This window comes from Acomys minous (assembly GCF_964271855.1).
Source record: "Acomys minous genome assembly, chromosome: 18".
NCBI classification, from domain to species: Eukaryota; Metazoa; Chordata; class Mammalia; order Rodentia; family Muridae; genus Acomys; species Acomys minous.
The window spans coordinates 50,565,273-50,587,819 of record NC_140501.1 but is presented as its reverse complement, the minus strand read 5'-3'; the positions used below and the strand labels follow the sequence as shown (position 1 = coordinate 50,587,819).

Here is a 22,547-nt window from a genome sequence, read left to right as displayed (position 1 = left end):
GAGATGCTAGAATCCCACAACAAGACCAGTCCAATTCAGTCAGAGCATCACAGCACACAATGCTTTCCCAGGATGGCTTTCTGCAGAATAACGTGCACTTGGGGTAGCAAAGAATTAAACAAAGTAATTGAATAAATTACTTTTCTTGTTGCCATGATCAAATACCAGACAGAAGCCAATTAAGAGAGAATGGTTTATTTTGGCTCACAATTAAAGAGGACACTGTATATCATGGTGAGGTACACAAAGTAGCTGGTCATATTGCATTCTCAGCTAGGAAGCAGAGAAAAAGGAATCCAATACTCAGTTTATTTTCACTTTCAGTTTGGGACCCAAGACCATGGGGTAGTGCCACTCATATTCAGGATGGGTCTTTTCCTCTCAGTTAAATCTTTCTAGAAATGCCCTTGTAGATATATGCAGAGGTGCATTGCCATGGTGATTCTAAATTCAGTGGACAATGAAGACTCACTGTAACAGTAATAATCCCTGTATGGATATTACTTAATCTGGAACAAAAGTAAGCCAATAGCATCTTTAAGCCTTAGTTGTTAGTTCTTGACATCAATGAGATTCAATAATCACATACATTCAAAGATAGCAAAAAAAATGGCATCTAGGAATATCCCTAACAAGATAGGTAACTCAGAAAAGGTACTTACCTTCTTACTGACCTGCATCCTCACAACAAGAACTGTGGGACAGAGTATTTTTAAGGCTTGGTTGGCTCAACAGTTAAGAGCACTTGTTGTTCTTGCAGAGGACCAGGGTTCAACTCCCAGCATCAACCTGGCACCTCAAATCTGTAACTCCAGTTACAGGGGACATGATGCTTGCTTCTGGCCTCCTTTGGCACATGGTACACATACATTCATTCAGGCACGTGCTTATAACCATAAAGTAGTAAAGTAAATCTGATAATAATAATAATAAAGATGATGATGATGATGATGATGATGATAGTCATGGTATCTAAACCAAATAATCTGGAAATGAGAAACCAGAAGAACTTCTTTCACTCCTGTTTGCCTCCTCAGCATGGCAACTTTCCCCTATCCTCCTGCCCACTTCTTATTCATTTATGTGCACATGGTATATAATTGTTCTAGTGTGCTTTCTGTTGCTGTGATAAAACACAGTATTTTACCTTTTTAGGGTGTTTTGTTGTTGTTTTATTTTGTTTTGTTTTTTGTTTTTGTTTTTTTTTTTTTTTTGGTTTTTTGTTTTGTTTTGTTTGTTATCTTTTTTTGCTGTTGAGTTCATTTTGTTTTTTAAAATTTATTCAGATTACATCTCAGTTGTTATCCCCTTGCTTGTCTCCTCCTGTTCCTCCCTCCCTCCCTCTTTCACCCTACTCCCCTCCCCTAGTTCTGTGACAGAAGGGGACCTCCTCCCCCACCATATGGTCACAGCCTATCAAGTCTCATCTTGGTAGCCGTCCTATTCTTTCTCTGAGTGCTACCAGGCCTCCCCACCAATGGGAAGTGGTCAAATACGGGGCACCAGAGTTCATGTCAGAGTCAGTCCCCGCTCTCCCTTTTCAGGTTTTAACTCGTCAGTAAGGAAGCCAGAACTGGCACTCAAGGTAGGAGTGTGAGCGGAAACTGGAGGAACACTGCTGGATCACTATTTGATGCGTGCTCCACTAGTTTTCTCATACAGCCCAAGGGATGGCGCCACTCACAGTGGGCTGAGCTCCCCTATGTCAAGTAGCAATAAAGACAATGCCACCTAGACATGCCCACAGGCCAATCTGATGAAGGCAATCCCACATTTGAGGCTCCCTCCTCCCAGGAGAGAGGTAGACCATGCCAGTAAAATCAAATCAGGACAGTAGTGAACGGCAGAGATCCAAAACCAACAAACTAGACCCTCACAAGTGCTAGAAGCAGACTTACGTGCAAATCACAGCACAGAAAGAATGGGCGGCATAACTCACTCTCTAAGACAGCCCCACTGTGTGGCATGTTTCCTTTTATTCTCTGGGATATTTGGCATAAGTCAACTTCAGCTGTGGAAGACCATCCTCTGAAGTCAGGCAGTAATATTCATAACAATTAGCATATGCCACCCTTTATATCACACACAATTGTTGAGTGTCATCCATTACAAAAGCCTTCTAGAAGAACTAAATTATCTGTCAAGCACTCAGCACAGTTGCTGATGCGTATAACTCACTCGACAAATGTCATTCTCATTATTATTGTAATCATCAGCGTGGCATCCTATCAGATATCTCTATTATGTTGTTATTAAATATATATGATGGTTTGGATCTTAAATACCCTCCAGAAACCATATGCTGAAAGGCTCCATTACCAGCCTACAGCACTATTAGGAGGTGAAAATGGCTTTAAGAGGTGGAACCTAATGAGGGAGAAATTAGGTCACTGGGATCCTACCCTTCACATAAATACTGCAGACCCCTAGTTTCTCCAAACATGTGCTTCCCCCTATGATACACCGAAACTTCTGAAATTTTGACCAAAAAGAAATTTAGCTTTTTTTATTTATTTTCTTTCTCCTTGTACTTTGTCAATGGTGCTAGAAAGCAGTCTGACACAGTGTACAAACACAGTCTATTCTGGCAACCTTAAAAGTGGGGCAAGGTCACAGGAATGAACATAAAAGTCCATATATACAATCAAGAAGAGTCTTTAGGTAGCTCATAAGTGCTTGGCCTATTCAACCCCCATTCAAGATTCAGAGTGAATGAGTTTCTAAGCTTTCGAGCTTCAAAAAGACAAATGTCAGCCACGTTTACATATTTCTATGGATTCCCCCAAAGAAGGAGCCCCCAGACACCTTTTGAAGACTTTTGAAATCCCTTTCTTAGGAAGCTCATCTTGATAATGATAAATACACTTGAGGAAACAGTTCACTTGTCTTCGCAGTGGCCCTAAACCAAACCGGGGTTTTTCCTCCCCTTCTTCAAGGAGGTGTTTTTCATGGTTTGGGCATGGCAAGTGGGAGTAGAGAGGAATAGAGGGATTGCTGTCATCAAGTTGGCAAACAAAGGGCCGTTGCTAAATATCCTACTATGAACAAGATAAACCCACAGGAGGATGAGTGTCTTACTGTGCACAGAATAATTCCTGGTCTAAAAATATAAATAGTGCCAGAACTTAGGAAACTTTACCCTACAGAAGCACAAATGTTTCTAAACTGACTTAAGGAGACACACGCGTAGATTAGCCTTCCTTGCCAAATTCCACACTGTGATGGATAAGCCTGAGCCAGACTTTCCTTGGGTGGGAATAAACAGGAAGACATGGTTAGAGAGGCCATCATGAGCAGGGACACTGACTCTATGAGGAAGCAGAAGAAAAGCTAAGAGAAGGGGAAATGTCCCTATGTAGTATTCACACAGGACATCCTTAGTGACCTGTGTGCCAAACATGTTTAATGGCATAGAAGGTAATGCAAGTAATGTACTCCATAAGCCCTCACAGCAATATGAAGTTAGTTCAGTTGTAAGCTGGCATTGTCTCTTGCCATGTCTCTGACAATGAAAAAAAAATTGGGCTATTGAAGGTTTCAAACATGAGAAAATGTACTTAACATAATTTTTGAGCATCTATCATATACCAGCTGTAAGTATATTTACTTGAGATATACTAACAAATGAACCAAAGATACATGTTGTTTTGTGGTTCTCACTCAATAAAGTTTACATATATGATATATTTATGTATATGTGCATGTCTGAGTTCATATGTATATATATACACACATGTGTATGTATTATATTTATCACCAGAAATATATGTACTTAAAAGTTCAAGAATACTTTGTGTGTGTGCATGTGTGTATCTAGGTACATGTAGACTTATGGGTACACAAGTGCATTGCATACTCTCTACATCTGTGTGTAGAATTAAGTATAACTTCAGATTTCAATTTGCAGGCACCTTCTACCTTTTTTTTGAAACCAAGTTTCTCATTGGTGTGTGAAATTATGCCACTTAGGTGAGGTTATCCGCTCTGTCTCTGGTCAAGTTTTTATGTGGGTTCTGGGGCCTGAACTGAGGCCCTCATGCTTGCAAGGTAAGCACATCACTGACTGAGTCATCTCCCTAGCTCAAAACATAAAGATTCTTGAATACTTCAGTATGTACGATCATATGTTGGACATATTTATGTCTGTCATTTAAAGAACTAAGTTAAGTGGATTGGGAGATGGTGGTGGGTAAGAGGGTTTTCTATAAAAGCCTGGAGGCCTGAGCTTAAACTTTCAGCACCCACATAAGGGCTGGGTGTGACCATACACACATTCCAGTGACCCTATCCTAGGTGGTGGGGACTGGAGAGAAGAGGGTCACTGGTGGTGGCTGACCAGTCAGCCTACCTAAAAATATCCATGGCATTGACAAGACTAAGGCAGGTGGATCCCTGTGAGTTCAATGGCAGCCTAGTCTACAGAGCATGTTTTAGGCTAGCCAGGGATATACATTGAGACCCTTTCTTAAGAAAATAAAGAAAATATAAAGGAAATGGAAGGAAAGAGAAAGGGAAAAGAAAAGATTTGTAAAGAAAAGAAGGAGAAAGCTAAGCCTTGCATACTCTAGTCCAGGTAAAACACAGAGCTGAACAGAAAGTCTGTGACTGGCCATGACTTAGAAGGAAGACTTGACAGGTCTGGAGCAGCCTGCTATGACTCCCTGAGTCATGAGAGTCCTTATCTGAACATTTAATCCAGGTCTTCATTACAGTTGAAAACACATGGATATTTGCTCTGATTTCTCTCAGATTAGACCTGAAGATGACAGTCATCCCTTCAATAGCTCTGGTCTAAGATACCTGACAACAGCTGTTCCTGCCTTGGGAAGCCTTAAAAAGAGAAAGGCAAATAAACATCCCCCACTTCACAGTCTCCTGAATGTCTATCCCACAGGTGCAGCAATGTCTACTAAAGGATTTTCTGGCTTCCCATTTCCTTCTATTTCCCTGATGGGGTTTTAAACTCAAACAAATACCTCCAGAAATCAGTTTTTTGTGATCTTTAGTATTCTCTGACTTGCAGGAAGGATGTTTAAATCTCCTTCTCATGGCAGCAGCTACACATGATGTAGCATCCACACCATGAGGGATGCATCACGAGTGACTGGCTGCCTTAGTACTCAAATTAGAGGAGTCCTGAGAAAATAGAGTGGCTGGGAGATTACAGAACATTTATTCGAGGCAGAGACGGAGGGATGGTGCCTCTTAGGTCACCCTTCCTTTTCTAGCTTTTCTTTCAAACTTATTTCACTTGCTGCTGAATTCCTTTCACCAGCTCATCTCTCTCACCTTGTCTTTTTAAGATACTTCTGACAGCACATATTACATGTTGAGCACACTGTCTCCCAACTCTCTTCTCCCTCAGCTGCATCTCGTTTCCTCCCTGTGCCTCTCTTCTTTCCTGCCTGTCTTCCCATTCATCCCCTTTGTTTCTCAAAGGTCTCCAAGCCCACTTACCATGGAGTCACTTGCACGGCATTGTTCATTTCAGCAGTCCTCACAATACCCAAGTTATGGACCAATGTAGATTTCCAACAACAGAGGAATAAGGAATAAGAAATATGTGATTGATATATGATATATCATAAATCACTATATATGATATGTTAAAATATATATATAGTGATTTCTATTTCTCAGTCACAAAGAATTATGAAGTTATATTATTTGTGGAAGATGATTATATTAAGCAAATCAAGCCAGTTTTAGAAAAATGAGTCTGTGCTTTCTATAGTTCCTGGAATTTACATAGTCCCTCCTTTTTTATCCTGTTGTTCAATGGAATGATTAAGAGTCTTTTCCCCTGTCCTCCTAAAAGCTAAAAGATCAATACATTTGTGAGCACATTTGATGAACACATAAGGTGGATGGAATTCTAGCAGAAGCAGAAGAGACAGTTTTTCAGTACACTGAGAAGCCTCAGTTCCCCTGACTTTGTTTCTGGTTTCCTACAGAGTCTCTCTAAGCCATCAGCTTCAGAGGCCCTAGAAGCCACCAGCAATGAGTTTGTATTCCCAGGGGCTGCGGACAGTGGGCCGAGACCAGAGTTGAGTTGAGGAAACAATATACTTACATTCATATTTATGTAGGATCATTGCTGCTTTGCATTTTACATCCATAGTTAATTATACCTGCATGGTGGACTAAATAAAAAAAGATGGTGAGGCCCAGGTCAAAGAGAGCTTCTAAATACTAACAAAGAAGAAAGACTTCTTGAGCCTTTTACTCCATAATAAATCTTCTGAATTATAAAGTTTCCACTTAAAAAGCTGGATGCACCCATGAAATAGCTCCTGGAGAGCACCGCTCAAGCCACACAAGTTACTCACTCACTTTACCTCCTTTTCCAAGACCTCTCACAGTACAGAATATTCATCAGGCATCTTCAAGTTCAAATCTTGATGTCATCAATAATAACAGTACTATTGTGGTTTAGGATGTTGACATGAGGAATCCATAAGGCTAAACCAAATCTATGAAGCACTTATTTTTTTATTGTGATTTAATGTATTGCTCAGAAGGTCAAGTCCAAATCTCAACCTTTCTTAAGGGAGGTCTAGTATTTACCTTCTACCGAATACATGCAGGAGGCCAAGGATCTCCAACGAGCAGAGCAGAGCGAAGAAAACAGTGGACCGATTTATTTGTGTCTTGAAATAAAGAGTAGTATATATGGGATCAGAGATAGTTTAGAGAAATAATTCTAGAAATTAGGCCAGGATGGGGTCTGGATGCTTTTCTTTTCCATCTCTGTAGCTTACAAAGAGATCTGGGGATAACAGCTCACTATGAAACTGATCAAGAAACAAACTTAGCGGAGTTTAGTCCAGCATTTTATGAAATGGACTGGCTTGAAAACATCACACATGAGTCACAATAGTAAAGTTGTTCCTACCTAACATTATGAAGTCCACAGATCTAGATCACGTGTATCCATTAGATTTTCTCGATTCCTCTTTAATAATTTGTGGAAGAAGTACACACCATCGCCATTCCCTGCTCTGAAGTTTCCAACATGTCTTTGCTCTGAAGGAACCAGCAAGCTCATCATTCAGGGCCTCTGTTGTGTAGGGCAGGGCAGTTCTGTGGATAGAAGAGCACTGCCTTCTGCCTTCAGTGAATTTCCTGAGCCTGGAACGTTTTTTGTTTAATCTACAAATGGAGAATTCTGTAACTTACTTCATAGGGTGTCAGGACACTCACTAATGGTAAATAAAAGCACATAACACTGTTCCTGGTAGAAAGCGTAGATGTAAATAAATATTTTCTTCCCTTCCAGTTTTTATTCAGGGAAAATGATATCTTCTTCTCCTATGCTCATTTCCCCCACTAAAGAGACAAGGTCACCTTTCACTTGCTACACAGAATAAGGACACTGTGACATTGCTTCTCTCTCACCAAATTAATGAATGGTTATACCCTTACCCCTCGCTGTGGTCAGCACAGCTTCTTGCCTCTGGAAAAATCTGAAAATATCTAAGAGCACTAACTGAGAATCGGCTCAGTTACAAAAGCAATTTTCTCCAGTTGTTATGAGTGAGGGCAGCTATAAATCACTCTATCCATTTGCATTTATACTGCTTTTAAAAGATGCTAGTATGAGAGAGACAAGGAAACCTATCCAATAAGAAATGGTACCCAGGGACAGAAGAGAAGCTGTTCTCTAGATCACTACTGTTTGGTTGGAGGCAACATTCTCATACCAGAAGATCAGGGCTGGAAGGGTTTGTCTTGCCTCATGGAGAGCACCTTGAAATCAAGATGGGAGCACTCACCCCTTAAAATTAATATCTAATGATTAACTTCTCTTGAATTATCTTAGAAAATGGAGAGGAAACTTTATTATTTTGTAATGAAAAACAAAACCAAACAGAATGCTCAGTGTTGCTGATGGGCCTCTTGGCTTCAGCATCTCAATGACATTTGCTATATCTCTGAGCAATTTCAGATAAACTAAGCTGCCACGCCAGCAGCTGGGGTCCCCAGCTGCTGCAGCCTGTCCTTGCCTTATCTGACAGAAAGTCCATGGGTCTGGATCCAAGCACACAAATAGAGAGAAAAGATTTTTCACTCCCAAGGACACATAATATGAGCTACGTTAAACCCCGTTCGTGGAACTCTTACATGAACACTGCTTCTCAGAAGTAAACCGAAGTCGATCGAGAAATATCATAGGGAGTTTATCGAGGTGAACTTTTCTGTTTTCAGGAGTTGTTTCACTCCAGAGTGAAATGCAAGGGATCAGGAGAAGTAAACTGTCAAAGCAGCCTTGGCGTGAGTCAGATGCGAGTGTTATCTCAGGGTCACAGTGGGTGCCCCAGGCAGGGATATGTCCCACAAAGCAGGATGTTGCTTAGTAAGCAAAGTTTCTTCCCTCTTAGCCTAACAATCTGACTTAGTACCCTATAACTAAAATGTTCAATGAGCGAGCAGACTCCCAAAGTTGTCCTCTGACCTCCACTCATGTGTTGTAGCACACACAAACGCACGCGCACACACCCAAAATAAGCAAATGCCATAAAAAACATGGCACATGATTCTATTTCTCAAAATGCCCAGTTTCTCCTGTTTAGCTACATTCATTCTTTCTTTTCTTTCTTTCTACATACAGGGTGCAAGGCAACACACATGTGTGAGTGCTGCATCTGTTCATTGACTCCAGAATAGGGTATCTGATGCCCTGGAGTTAACGTAAAAAGGTTGTTCTGAGCCTCCATATGGATGCTGGAAACCAAACTCAGGTCTTAATTCAAAAGCCTGTAGCACTCATAACTGCTAAGCCATCTCTCCAGGCCCATCATTATTTTTAATATATGACTTCTCACCATTCACAAAAAAAATAAACTTAATAATCAGTGCTCTTAAAGTGCTTTGAATGCTGGCCCTTCTATCTAGAATGTCTCCTATCCCTAGTCATATAGAGAACAGAATTCAAAGTCGATCAAGGTGCCCTTAGAAACTTTGCTTATAAAAGATCAAGCTTCTATCACACAAATAAGGAAGATAGTCTTAAACGTTTAGAGACTCAAAAAAAAAAAAGTCAAGCATAGTGATTCATGCCTGTAATCTCAGCACTCAGGAGGAACGGGAAGGAGGATGAAGAATACAAGCCCCGCCCCCCTCAGCTAGATAACAAATTAGAGGCCAGCCTCAGCTGTATGAGAGCCTGTCTGGAAAGTCAAAACAGAGCTGGGTGGCACATGCCCATAAGTAATCCCAGTGCTTGGGGAGGCCGATGCAGGCAAATTCCTGTGAGTTCGAGGCCAGCCTGGTCTACAAAAAAAAAAAAAAAAAAGAGTCCAAGATAGCCAAGGCTACCCAGAGAAACCCTGTCTTGAAAAAAGAATCAAAACAGAACAGAGCCGAACGCAGAAGAATGGCATCTAAATACATTTTAGGAACTTTCCTTTAGAAGTCTGTTAAATAGGCCCAATCAAACATGAGAAAGACCCCCAAGGAAGAAGGATGTGTGATACAGCAGAGTCAGTGGGACACTAAGTAAATCTAGGTGAAGATCGATGATAATGTCTGTGTACTTAGCTGACGCTACTAAGAAAAAAAAAATCAAATTTGTACCAAGGGAACCAAGTGACAGAATTACAATAAGACTAGCATTCAAAAGCAAAATTTTCAGTGGTACCTAAAAAACAGGTGTTCAACATTGAGGAAAGGATGTGACTGGCAAGCCTCGGAGGCCACAGGTCAAAGACCTCACCTTGCTCAAAAAGAAAGATCCTTAATACTATTACTAATTCCTCCTCTGGTGAGTAACCTAAACATTCCCATTAAATATTTGCACAGCTACCACCAGTGTCCACACTTCATGTAGAATCTCAAGTCACCGCAGGAACAAAAATGAAACACAGATCTGTGTGTGAGCAAGGAAAAAGAGACCACAAAGGATATAAATCCTCAAAACAAAAGATATGCATAGAGTCATGAAGTCCCCAAAGGTACAGACAGATCAGAAATTATAATAAACATGAACAAATATACTGTATTTATTAAAAAACCAGGGTGTAGTGAATCTTGTGATGTAACTATGATTTTCAAGAAGCATATAAAGTTGAATGGCATGCAATATTAAAAATAAGACCCAGGACACAGTGTCCTTTGGCTATAAACCCAGGAGTGGTATAGCTGGATCTTAAAGTAGATCAAATGCCATTTTTCTGAGAAACTGCCATGTTGATTTCCCAAATGGCTGTACAAGTTTTCACTCCCACCAGCAGTTGAGGAGTCTTCTCCTTGTTCCACATCCTTGCTGGCATGAGCTGTCACTTGTTTCGTTGATCTTAGCCATTCTGACAGATGTAAGACAGAAATGTCAAAGTCATTTTGATTTCCATTTCCATGATGGCTAAGGATGTTGAACATTTCTTTAAGTGTTTTCTTGGCCATTTGAGAGTCCTCCATTGGGAACACTCTGTTTATATCTGTATCCCATTTTTAATTGGTTTATTTGGTCTGTTGATGTCTTTTTTTTTTGCTTGAGTTTTCTATATATTTTGGATATTAGCCTGCTATCAGAAGCAGAAGTGGTGATAATCACATGCTCAACTGTGTTCACAGCACCTTTATTCATAATAGCCAGAAACTGGAAACAACCTAGATGTTCCTCAGATGGTGAATGGATAAAGAAAATGTGTACATTTATACTACTTAGCTGTTAAAAACATTATGAAATTTGCAGGCAAATGGATGGAACTAGAAAAACATTATCTTTAGTGAAGTAACCCATGCCCAGAAACAGTAGTAAGTACTCACTTATAAGTGCATATTGGTTGTAAAGTAAAGGATAATCATGGTACAGCCCACAGACCCGGAGAGGCTAAGTAATAAGGACAACTTAAGGGAGGGCACAAGGATCTCCCTGAGAAGGGGAAATAGAATAAATTTTGCTGATGGGCTTGGGGCAGATGGAGTTGGAAACAGGAGGGATCAAATGTCGGGGAGAGGTGGATACTGGGAGAAATGACTAGGATTGGGTGTGGTGTTTGGGGGACAAGGTAGAAAACCCAGTACAATGGAAACTCCATGGAATCAATGAGAGTAACCCTAAAAAAAACAAACTCCTAGTAATAGGGGACATGAAGCCTGAACATGCCATCTTCTGCAAGCAGGCAAGGCCTCAGAGGAGGGATTGGGACACCAACCCAACCACAAAACCTTTGACCTACAGTTTGTCCTGCCAGCAATGTGTTCTGGGACCAGAGCCTAGCAAAACTGCCATCAGAGACCAGAGAGACTTCATCCAGCAACTGATAGGAGCAGATGCAGAATCCCACAGCCAAACTTTAGGCGGAGCTCAGGCAGTGCTGTGGAGGAGGGGAAGGAAGGATCAGGGGAACCAGAGGGGATCAAGAACCCCAAGAACATAGCTTGCAAAATAAACTGACCTGGGCTCATGGGGGTTCACAGAAGTCAGGGAACCTGTAGGAGTCTGACCTAGGTCCTTTGCATATCTTATGGCTGAGCAGCCTGGTATTCTGGGGGACACCTGTGGGAATGGGAACGGTCTCTGATTCTTTTGCCTGTTTGTCGGACCCTTTTCCTCCTACTGAGTTGCCCTGTCCAGCCTTGATATTATGGTTTGTGCCTGGTCTTATTGTAGTTTGTTATGCTGTGTTTGGTTGATGTCCCTGGGAGGCCTATTCTTTTTTTTTTCTTTTTTTCCTTGAGAAGTAGAGGAGAGAGTGGGTCTTAGGGAAAAAAGAGGTGTTAGGGGGAGATAGTGAGAGAGGGAAGAGAGGAAAAATTGCACAGGATATATGAGAGAAGAACAAAAATTTAAAAATAAAGATTAAAAAAAAAAAAGACCTAAAAAAAGGTAATGCCAGGAAAATGAAACAAAAATAAGTTAGAAATGGTAACACATACATACATTAGATCTGTAAATGTAATGTGTTAAAAAAAAAAGAAAAGCAAAAATCTTTGCTGATATCAAGACATAGAAGCATCCAGCAAATATGTAAAGAGCCTTAGCCTCCTGTGTTCTAAGAAATTCAAAACACAGTAATGAAGAGATGATGTAGTTTTTTTTTAACCTATCAGTCTGGCAAAGATAGAGTGGTATAAGAATATTTACTGATTGCCAAGAGGGAACTAGGCCCACTCTAAAACCTCAGTTTGGCAACTACAAACTGAAAATAAAATTTAGGAGAGCAATTTGGCAATAGCACAATTCTTTTGAAACATACACCCTGGGCATTCACCCTACAGAAGGTTCAGGGGTGCATTCATGTAGATACTCTCTGCTGCTCTTTGCAGTAAAGTTAGGAAAACAAAATGCACATTTAGCAACACAAGACATTGAGAAAATATTTGCATTTTCCTAAACTAAACTTTAAAAGAATAAATTATGTCTACCTACAATGATATAGAAAGATAAGGATGACCCATGGCATGGAAACAGTTAAGCTTATAAACATGCACCTGAGTTGTCTTTTTAATTTATAATTTTAATGGTAAACTGTGGCATCTACAAATTCCACTTCTATATCATTATCAGTTAAGGAAACAGATCTGCTGCATTTTTGTAATCACTAACTCTCACATGAGCAAGATTACGAACAGATCTGGTATCTTCTCAAGGCCTCTGGCCTTCCTAGTTGTATAAGATAACAGAATATAGGACAGTGGTAGTGGGGTGTCCTCAAGTCTATTGCCAATCACTAGGCAGAACAAGGCACTAGAATAGCCCGTCTGTTAACACCAGCAGCACTTCTGATCGAGCCGTGGCGTGTGTCGCTTAACCATCCATTCCTATAAGGTCTGAGGGTCACCCATTCATTGCTATATTTATGCCTTCCTGGATTCTGATGCCCCCAAGTCTACCCTGTTGGCTGGCTCTTCATCCAAGGCTGCAGACCTTTAGTGTTTACACACACATTCACTTCTCATCCCCCAAACCATAACATTTTTTTTCAGAGTGGCTGACACTTATAGAATGTTCCAGACCTAGCCATAGTGTGCCCATGACTATCACTCCATTCTGTAATCCAAGATGCTCTGTGGAGATCTGGCCACCAAGCAGGCCACCAATCCAGAGGACACTCACAAGCCACCTCTTCTCAGAGTCTCTTGCTATCTCCGTTCTAGTAGATCTGCGAATCTTAAGTCATCAGAGAATATGTAATAGGTCATGAAGATGAAATGGTCCACATTCCAGGCTTTTTCTCAGCAGCACCTTTATGTACCTTTCTTCCAGGTACACTTGGTTTTACATATCTAATGTAGTCCATCTAAACGATGTTTCCTTAGTAATAATTTCTTGGAAGTCTTCAAAATGTGTTGACCTTGAGACATAGACGATGCTAACGAGCAGATATGTGTACATATACACATAAATCCTTACCATAAATGTAAGTTCATTGCTTAAGTCTTTATTTGGTCCTAATAAACTGACTGAGTTATTACTGTTCATTTATTATGGGGATGATGCCATATTGCTTTAATTATCATGGGATTTTTTTTGATATGCTGAGATAAGGAAGAGTAATATTCATAAAATTATTTTTGTACTTTCAATGTTCTTGCCTAGCTTGTCCATTTAATGTTTGTAGAACTTTTATAACTGCTTAATAAGCTTAATAAAATACTGTGTTGGACTTTAACTTGATACTTCACTTGAATTTTTTAAATAACTCAGAAATAGTTGGCTCCTCTACAATATTGAATCGTTAAATCAATGTTGAACCATACAGGGGCAAAGTATGTCTCTGTATTTAACTTGTCAACTGACCCAGTTTTTCAGTTGTCTTTCTATGGATCATGAATATGTCTTGTTAAGTATTACTTAGCTTTGTCACCCACTCATCTGTTTCCTAATTATGAAAATGATGAATCATTGCATGTCGGTGCTTTTGCCAGTTACTGTAAAATATCCCCTTTAGTTCTTTTAGATTTTGCAATGGCTCTGTTCAATTTCTAAGGCAGACATTTTATTCATGATGTGAATCTGCCTGTTGTCTCCAGCTTTAAATCAGTTAGTCTCTTCATGCCATGTTAACTTTAACTTCTAACACTTTGTGGAATGCTATTAATTATAGAGGGCATTCTTGCTTATTTCTGGCTTTCCAGTTGTATTCAGCTATGAATAGCTCAGCTAAAGCTTCCTGACACTGCCTTCTTTCCAGACACAAGAGGCCACATGCTGCTGGTTATGCTATAACAGAGAACTCCAAAAGTGCATCCAGTTTTTGTTGTTGTTGTTATTGTTGTTGTTGTTGCACTATCTTTCACATGAAGTTACCTGGGGCTCCTTATTTCTTAGTTGAAATAAGGGCATAAAGATGAAGCATAAGTAAGGAAGGTGTATTGCCTCCAATTAAAAAAAACCAAAACGAAGAATCTTTCTCAGGATATACAGGTGGCTGTCGTAGGCAGCACGATGAACAGACACGATCTGCGACCACCTCAGCTTCTAGAGGACCCTGAGGCTGTGTTAGGACGGAAGATGATGGGAAGAAGACTTTCCATGGGATACATCTAGAATTTCTGTAATTGTAAGGCTGGGTGCTGTAATTTTCTGATACAGGGTGTTATCAACCCAGGCAAGCTGTTTTCTATTCTTAGTTTGATGAGTTTTTTTTTTTTAAATCAGGAATGAATGCTAAAATGCCATCAAAACCCTTGTGGCACCTACTGAGAAGATATTATAATGTGTTTGTTTTTTAATTAATATGTTAATCTAGAGTAATAGATTCCAGCTGTTGAATCATTCCTGCAATCCCCAGGATAAACCATGCTTGGAATGTGCTTATTCTGTTCATCCATCCCTGTGGTTAATTTGAAAATATCCTGCTCATTTATTTCCTGCACTAGACCCTGTAGCCACACAGGAGTTAAAAGACATCTCACGTTTTCTGACTTGAATACCTTAAGCATCGCTTCCTAGATTGGGTAGGGTCTCTTCCCTTGAGGCCCGGTTGTCACATTAAAGTGATAGGTCAGTGATTGCAGTTCGTTTCCACTTGATTCTTGTTATCTTCAGGTTTTCTCTCTCATTGAAGTGATGGTAATTGGTCTATGCTATTGAGAAATCTGTTTTTCTTCTATTCCTTTCACTAACACATAAGCTTTGTCAAACATGGCACTCTACGGACTACCTTGTCAGTTTTGAAAGTTAAATTATGTTCATGTTCTTCCCCCCACCCCCACCCCACCCCACCCCCACAACACAGTGGCATCTCACGTCATTGATTTCTTCCTTCCATTGTCTTCTTTAAAATGGACTTTTGAGGGCTTAAGGAATGGTTCTGTGGTTAAGAGCACGTGCCACTCTTCCCAGTACCCATGTATAGCAGCTAATAACCACCTGGAACTCTAGCCCCACGGTATCTGCTGCCCTCTTCTGTCCTTTGTGGACAGTCAGACAGACAGACAGATACATACACACACACACGCGCGCACATGTGCACACGCACGCGTGCACACACACACGTGCACACACACATGTAAATAATAACACCACCAAGATATGAGTGCCACTACTGTAAACTTAGGGTTATTGTGTCATGTTGTCTGTCATTGTTGTTGTTCATCGGTGATCATAGACATTGCAGATGGTAACCAACTGGCCTCTAATTGGAATTAAGGTCCACTCAATAGGAAAGAAATTGTGCCTGGTATTGGAAATCTAGCCTGCCACTCAGGTATAGTGAGGTCATGGATCTTAGAGGAGAACCTACTTTTGCCACACTATTTAACCAACATAATTCCTAAATGCAATTCTAAATATATACCCTTACGTCTACAGATAAGTCTAGTTCTCGCCCTTCATCCAAATAAATTTCCCTTTGCAGCAGGAGACCATTACAGCAACAGGTCAAATAAAGAGAACAAATAGTCCTGGGTGCCCAGCCCCAGTAGATACATCTACAATATGGCTTCAGTACCTAAATCCCAGAGAACATGGAGGAAAGTGGAGCAGAAAGACTCGAAGAGCCGTAGCATCAGGAAAGCTGCTATGAGATTGTGTCTCCTAAAAGTGACCAGGAAGCTTCACAATACCATCACAGTATGGCTGCCTAAACAAGACCTCTAAAGCACCACACCAATAGACGAGCAAATACGAAAGGAAGAAATCTCAATCCCATGGGGCCTCATCCATAGGCAAAGAGTTATGGGAACTAGCAATGCTGAAAGTGGCAGGAAATAGTCCCTCCCAGGAATGAGTCCCTCATTGGTTATTCAATACCAAGTGGTCAGCTCTGAACTCATATACATACAAGTAATACTAGATGGACTTAGCTGGACACACATATATATGCATGTGTGTGTGTGTGTGTGTGTGTGTGTGTGTGTGTGTGTGTGTGTGTATTATGCATATGAACCATGGTGGGGCAGTAGTGTGTGAAGCAGCAAAGTCCAGGGGCAGCAGATGTCGAGAACACTGATACACACAGTGACACCTTAATAGACCCTTAGCCATCTTTTTCCTGCTGCCAGGCTCAAGCTTCCTTGCTTTTTGCCTTCTTCAAAATATACTCAGTTCCACAGGCTCTGCCTTACTTCCAATAAATTTCTTTGCTGTTTAAAAGAATCATATTATCTTTTGTTGCTTGCAATCATGGAGTGCTTTTATTGGCAATTTACAATGCCATGCTATAGAGCTAGGAAATATAGTCTATAAAATTTCTGCTTTATGAAATAATCTGGAGATATTTTCCCTTTGGTTTAAAACACTCCATTTATATTAACAGTATTTTTTTTTCTTATTTTCAGTTTATTAGACACCAGAGTTTAGACACCGAACTTATTTCTTATATAACTTCAGCTTTCTGTTTGGTGTTGTCTTCTTTGGCTTGTTCGTTTCAGACAAACGCAGATCTATAGCTATAGTGTTCTTATAAATCTGATCGAGTCCTGACCATTCATTAGTGCACTCCAAGATGTTAGCATCTGCAGACATTTCTTTAAAGTCAGTTCCTCCAGAGAATTATTCAGTTTCTTGCCAAGGAAGATAGAAGGCTGGCTGCCAATATGCTGGCTTCAGAATATCAAAACGGAGCCAAGAATTTTCCCATTAGACATATATTTTCTTCTTTGTCCCCCTACTTCATATAAATTGTTAACCTCTGGCATAGGATAGACCATTTGGACCTCTCTTGATGTACTAATCTCTACCTTCAGAAGTGATATGCAAGACAGACATGCAGTTGACTTGGGTGTGAGCGAGGGTGTTGAGTTCACTATCCATTATTCAGACTTTGAGCCCCCTTGATTTTTGTCATGTCCTTTGTCCCCTCCTATCTAGAGAGCCTGTAATTCTTTCAAGGATCTATGAGTCAGTGGCCTTCCATCTCGTTCACATTTTCTCTATAGTCCCGTGGGTGTCTGCTCCTCCAACAGGTAAAACAAGAAACTTTCACTTTCACACAATTTTATCCTTTGCCCCAAATGATGGGGTTTCAGACAGCAGCTGAGGTGCCTTTTTTTACTAAAGCAGCCCTGGCTTCCAGGTTCTCTCAGCATCCCTCAGTTCCTACCTATACAGGGCATGGACGGCATACTCTGCCCTCTACCCTGAACACTCGATCCCAGAGGCAGGGGCTTCCCCTCCCCCCTTTAATATATATTCCAGACATTATTGTTCCTCCTCTCTCTTCTCTCTTTTCTTTCTACATTTATTTTCTCTTCCCACCTCTCTCTCTCTCTCTCTCTCTCTCTCTCTCTCTCTCTCTCTCTCTCTCTCTCTCCACGAGCACTTTTCTCTCTTCCCCTTGCATGGCAACCTCCCTGGCCTTGTTCCTTAAGACCAGTGAACCCACGAGAGCTGCCTGATCTGATTGATTTTGGATTTAATCTTTTCCCAGTTGCTTGCAATAGGTACCATGTGCCTGTCCCTGGTTCCTGACCCTGGGATCCCCTGCTAAGCTGCAGCCACACCAGGACAAGCCAGTCTGGAACAAAGACCAGGTTGTTCCTACTGTGGAGCCTTTGGAACTTGGAGACATACTGTCCAAGGTAACCCCCCCCACACACACACACACCAACATATGACCCCAGGATAATGTAACACACACACACACACACACACACACACACACACACACACACACACACACACACACACACCATACAAGCTCAGGATAACATACAGGATACTGTACATTTAAGCCTTTGGTCTCAACAGAGGCTGCGAAAATCGGTGCCACTGGGTCTCCACCTCATTTTCCAGACACCCCGGGAGTGTCTGCTGCAAAAGTTATCCAAACTGCATTTGTCCAAGTTTTTAGGGGAACCTTGCTCTTTCGCTTCCCCCTTAGTCACTGCAAGACAGGCTCAGCAGCTTGGGCACATGTGGCTCCAGGTGCTGCCTAGGCCCCACCCCGCCTTCCTCTTATCCATGCAGTAGCAGCAGTGGCAAGGATGATGGGTGAGAATGACAGAGCAGGCTGCTTCTTTGAAATTGGCCACCAAGCTGCTTACAATAGGTGGCGGGTGGCCATGTTGACTGTGGGATGAAGAGGATGGAACCATAGCTTCACTGCCATCTTGACTAATGGCAATCACATAGCACTGGCAGCCATTATTTTTTTTTTTTTTTTTTGGTGAGAGAGTCACTTTAACTAAATCAACTTAATCACCATCTTAACTAAGGACTACCAAATGCTGGCAGCCAAACAAAGCTTAAAAGACTTCTCTTTTAACCTTTAGCTGTTTGGATAAACTTAACCGTATCAAATCCTTTCATGTGTTCAGAAATATATTTGAAGACATGCTAACTTTTCCTGCTACGTGCTTAGAGTTTAGAGCAGATAACTGAAAATAGACACGGATTGTGCACCTCAGACAAGCTTGGTAGGCGCTAGCTCTCAATCCTGTCAGAGACCTGTTGAATATGGCATTTAGAATGTTTTCATTTATTATGACAGACAGAGACTTCCAAATTCTAACAGGAACTCCCCAAGGTCTCCAGGAAGATATGGGCACAATTATAAGGACTCCACCTGGATTAAAGTATGCTAACCACCAGGCAGAATGCCCTACTGCCTCACCTGCTGCTAGGAGCTGGCCTGAACGCACTGGACAGAGAGGACACCTGGAGAGTTAATTATCTCGCTTTGCGGATGACAAGGTGAGGTTAGTCTTTCTCATGTTATTCCTCCGGAGAAAAAGCTTCTCACCTTTTGGCCCTATGGTCAGATTGCATCTGCCTATTGTGCCACAAGGGCCACGGGGGCCTGGAACAACTGTGTAGGTAGTAGACTAAGGACTAGTCTCTGTCATTTTAATTAATATAAAGGCCATTTAGATGACAATTTATCCTTCTCAGTTCTCTGATGGATTTGAAGACTGGACTAGTGAAAGAAGAAGGGGGCACCAGAATGTCTGGATTAGACATCGAAGAAGGGGATGAAACCCCTGCCTCTGAGCTGGAAAGTTCAGAGTAGCGGGCAGAGTGTGCCTTTCATGCCCTCTATGGGCAGGGACTGAGGGATTCTGGGAGAACCTGGAAGCCAGGTCTGCTTTGGTAAAAAAGGCACTTTCAGTCACTTGTCCCAGGTTTGAAACACAACATCACAGCCTTTTGTTAATAATCAATGAACAAGGGGCAGCTTATTCATCTATGACTGCTTCCTGCTGACATTGGGGGGGGGGGTCATGATTTTGGGGCAGGGGAATCCAAAAGCTGAGATGTGGGCCAACTCCAGGAAGCGAGCTGTTTTACTTGTTGTCCAGGATCTGTAGGACCAAATGCAGCTAAACGCAGACTCAGTTGAATCAGTTTGTGAGGCAGGGCCAAAGCACCTGAGTTCTGGATGTAGCTTTGGAAGAAACACAAATGAAGTCGTTATAGGCAAATATATCTCACCTTATTCACTTACTGTCAACAAAAGGCTGGGATATCGAGCTTCAGACCCAGGACAAGCAGCTATGTTTATATCTCTGATGAAGACTCCTCCTTCTCAGTGTTCTCTTCCTCTTCCCCCTCTCCCTTCTCCTCCCCTCTCCCCTCTCCCCTCCCCCTCCTGTGTGTGTGTGTATGTGTTGTTGTTGTTGTTATTGTTGTTGTTACCAAGTGATAAAGGCCATTCTTTGATTTTCTTTCCTGTCCTTTTTGACTTTCTTTTGTAATGATAGTAATCTTATTTTTCTCATTTATACAATGGTTTCCATGAATAACAGGCAGGGCTGTGTATAGGAATAAGTGTCCATAATACAGTGCAAAATGTAAAGAGCACAATACTCATGTGGCAATGCCAGCCTTGGGTGACCCTGTGATGACCTTCTCAATTTTGCACATGGAGCATACATCTTTCTTACTCCAATGTCTCCTGACTCTGTTCTAGGTATCTATTGATTTTCAGTGCGTTTAAATGATAGAGATCAAGCAGAAAAATCAGAGGGTTTTTGGCATCTGAAAGTGCTGGAGGAGTTGGGGGCTGCCACAGCTGCTAGAAGGTAATAGGGAAAGCCTGAAGAAAGTCACAAAGATGGAGCTCCGAATTATACCCACAAAGCATCCCACACATTCTGTGCTTAACCTGAGGGCAACTGCGTGGATGAGACTGCAAAGAGTCCAGAGTACAGCTCAGCACCACCCAGAGAACCACAGGCTCCAAAGCCCCCGTGATGCAGCAAAATGTACAGTGCTTGAATAAATATTTTTAGATTTGTGGAAATGTGACCTATAATAAAGACAGAATGTTTTTTCTCCTTAATAAGAACAAAACTACAAGTATCCCAGATGCCCTGGATTGACTTAACAAGGACTTCAAAATGCTAATGTTCAATATGTTCAAGAATCCGTAGGAAAACATAGACTTAATGGGCCAAAAGATGAATTATTTTAAGAATAATATAAAATTCACATAATGAAGCTATATTCCATTTATTGACACTATAAATAATAACCAAAGAGAAACATTAAAACTGAAGTAATAGAACAGCTAAAATGAACTGTTGCTGCATAGTATTTAATCTAACTATACACATAGGCAAGAAGGCCAGTAGACTTAAAATTAGGTCAACACAAAATACACAGTTAAGCCCAGTACAAACGATCAATAGGAAGAATGAAGGACAGTGGATCACAATCAGAGCATTGCTGAGTTGAAACTGTAGTTCCACGGGGGAGGGGGGGAGTGAAATGGATGGGATGTATGGAGTGCTTTTTAAAAAATATTGCCTGAATTTTTTTCAGATGTGTTCAGAAACAATTACCCTACAGAACCAGAAAGATAAAGTGGGTTAAACTTGAAGAAAATGATTAATTTACTTGCAACAGTCAAAAAAAAAAAAAAAAAAAAAAAGGAAGGGAGAAAGAAAGGGAGGGAAGGAGGGAGGGAGGGACAGAGGGAGGGACAGAAGGAGGGATGGAGGGAAGGACAGACGGAGGGAAGGAGGGAGGGAAGGAGGGAGGGAAGGAGGGAGGGAGGGAGGGACAGATGGAGGGAGGGAGAGAAGAAGAGGGAAGGAAGGGGAGAAGAGGAGAGCAGATTGGAGGAAGGGAAAGTAAAGGCAAGTTCTGGAGAGAAGCTGAGCAGAGAAGTGGAGTCCTGCATCAGAAATAATGGCAGCTGCCAAAACCAACCCCTCAGAAACCATGGGGGCCATGAGCTGATAGAACACTATCTTTTTTGGTACTAAAAGAGGTGTCAACCTAGAATTCTACATCTAGGCATGAAAACAACGTAATTCACTTTTAGGTAAAACCTTAAGGCATTTGACCTCTGCAACCTCACTATAAAACAAAGACTAATAGATGTCTTCTGACCAAAGTTAAGTGATACTGGATTTTAATTAGATTTGAATGTAATTAGTTAAAAAATATAATAGACAGGTGAAACTAAAATGCTTACTACGAGCACACAAGGCTAGCCTGGGGAAAGCTACAGGTAGACTGAGAAAAAGAGCAGGAATTAAATCTAAATCAAGGAAATCACAGAGGTCGGGTTTCCCAAGGTCCTGGTGGCCTAACCCCAATGCCAGCATGCCAAGCCAGCAAGGCATGAAACCCAAGAAGATAAATTCAAAACCTTGAGTTTAGCCTGGATTTTTTCTTCTTCTTGGGTTTTGGAACTAATAGAATCTATACATTTATTGGTGGTATCCACAGGAACAGAATCATCCAATGCTGGAAGCAAAGCTCAATATCCATTTTGGTAGAAACTGAGAAGATAAGAATGCGGGGGAAATAAATTAATTTAAAAAAAAGAATGGTGGGGGGAAAATGGACAATTGATGTCCAGCACATGAAAGGAACAATCATAGGAATTATTTGCATAATATTCTATCTGAAAAGCAGCTGTGAAAGCTAAAGAGGTCAGTGCCACTAACGGGAAGCTTTATTTTTCACATAAGGAGTGAGAGTTCCTATCCTAGTTTTGATATTCCAGAATCATACGTCACTTGCTTTTCAGATTCGTGACTGGAGCGGATTTGTCTCAGGCTTTGAAGCTTGCCAATACTGATTCAGACGAGACTCTGGACTTTTGAGATATGCTAGAACTGGAGACTTTGGCACTATTGGGATGGAATTAATATTTTGCATATGAGGAAGACATGGATTTTTGAGGTCCAAGAGAAGAATCTGA

The 22,547-nt window shown here is 41.2% G+C and overlaps 1 long non-coding RNA gene across 2 annotated transcripts; it reads right to left on the bottom strand.

The window, feature by feature from the left end:
* Window positions 1-223: 223 nt before the first annotated feature.
* LOC311589411 lies at window positions 224-18,824 on the bottom strand. Of its 2 annotated transcripts, XR_014776540.1 has the most exons (4): window positions 18,794-18,824; window positions 6,896-7,152; window positions 6,074-6,143; window positions 224-509 (listed from the first exon to the last, which is right to left on the bottom strand). It is a non-coding gene; the product is annotated as an uncharacterized lncRNA (long non-coding RNA). The 2 variants fall into 2 exon arrangements; XR_014776541.1 differs by lacking the exon at window positions 18,794-18,824 and having other exon boundaries at window positions 6,896-7,154.
* Window positions 18,825-22,547: the final 3,723 nt, after the last annotated feature.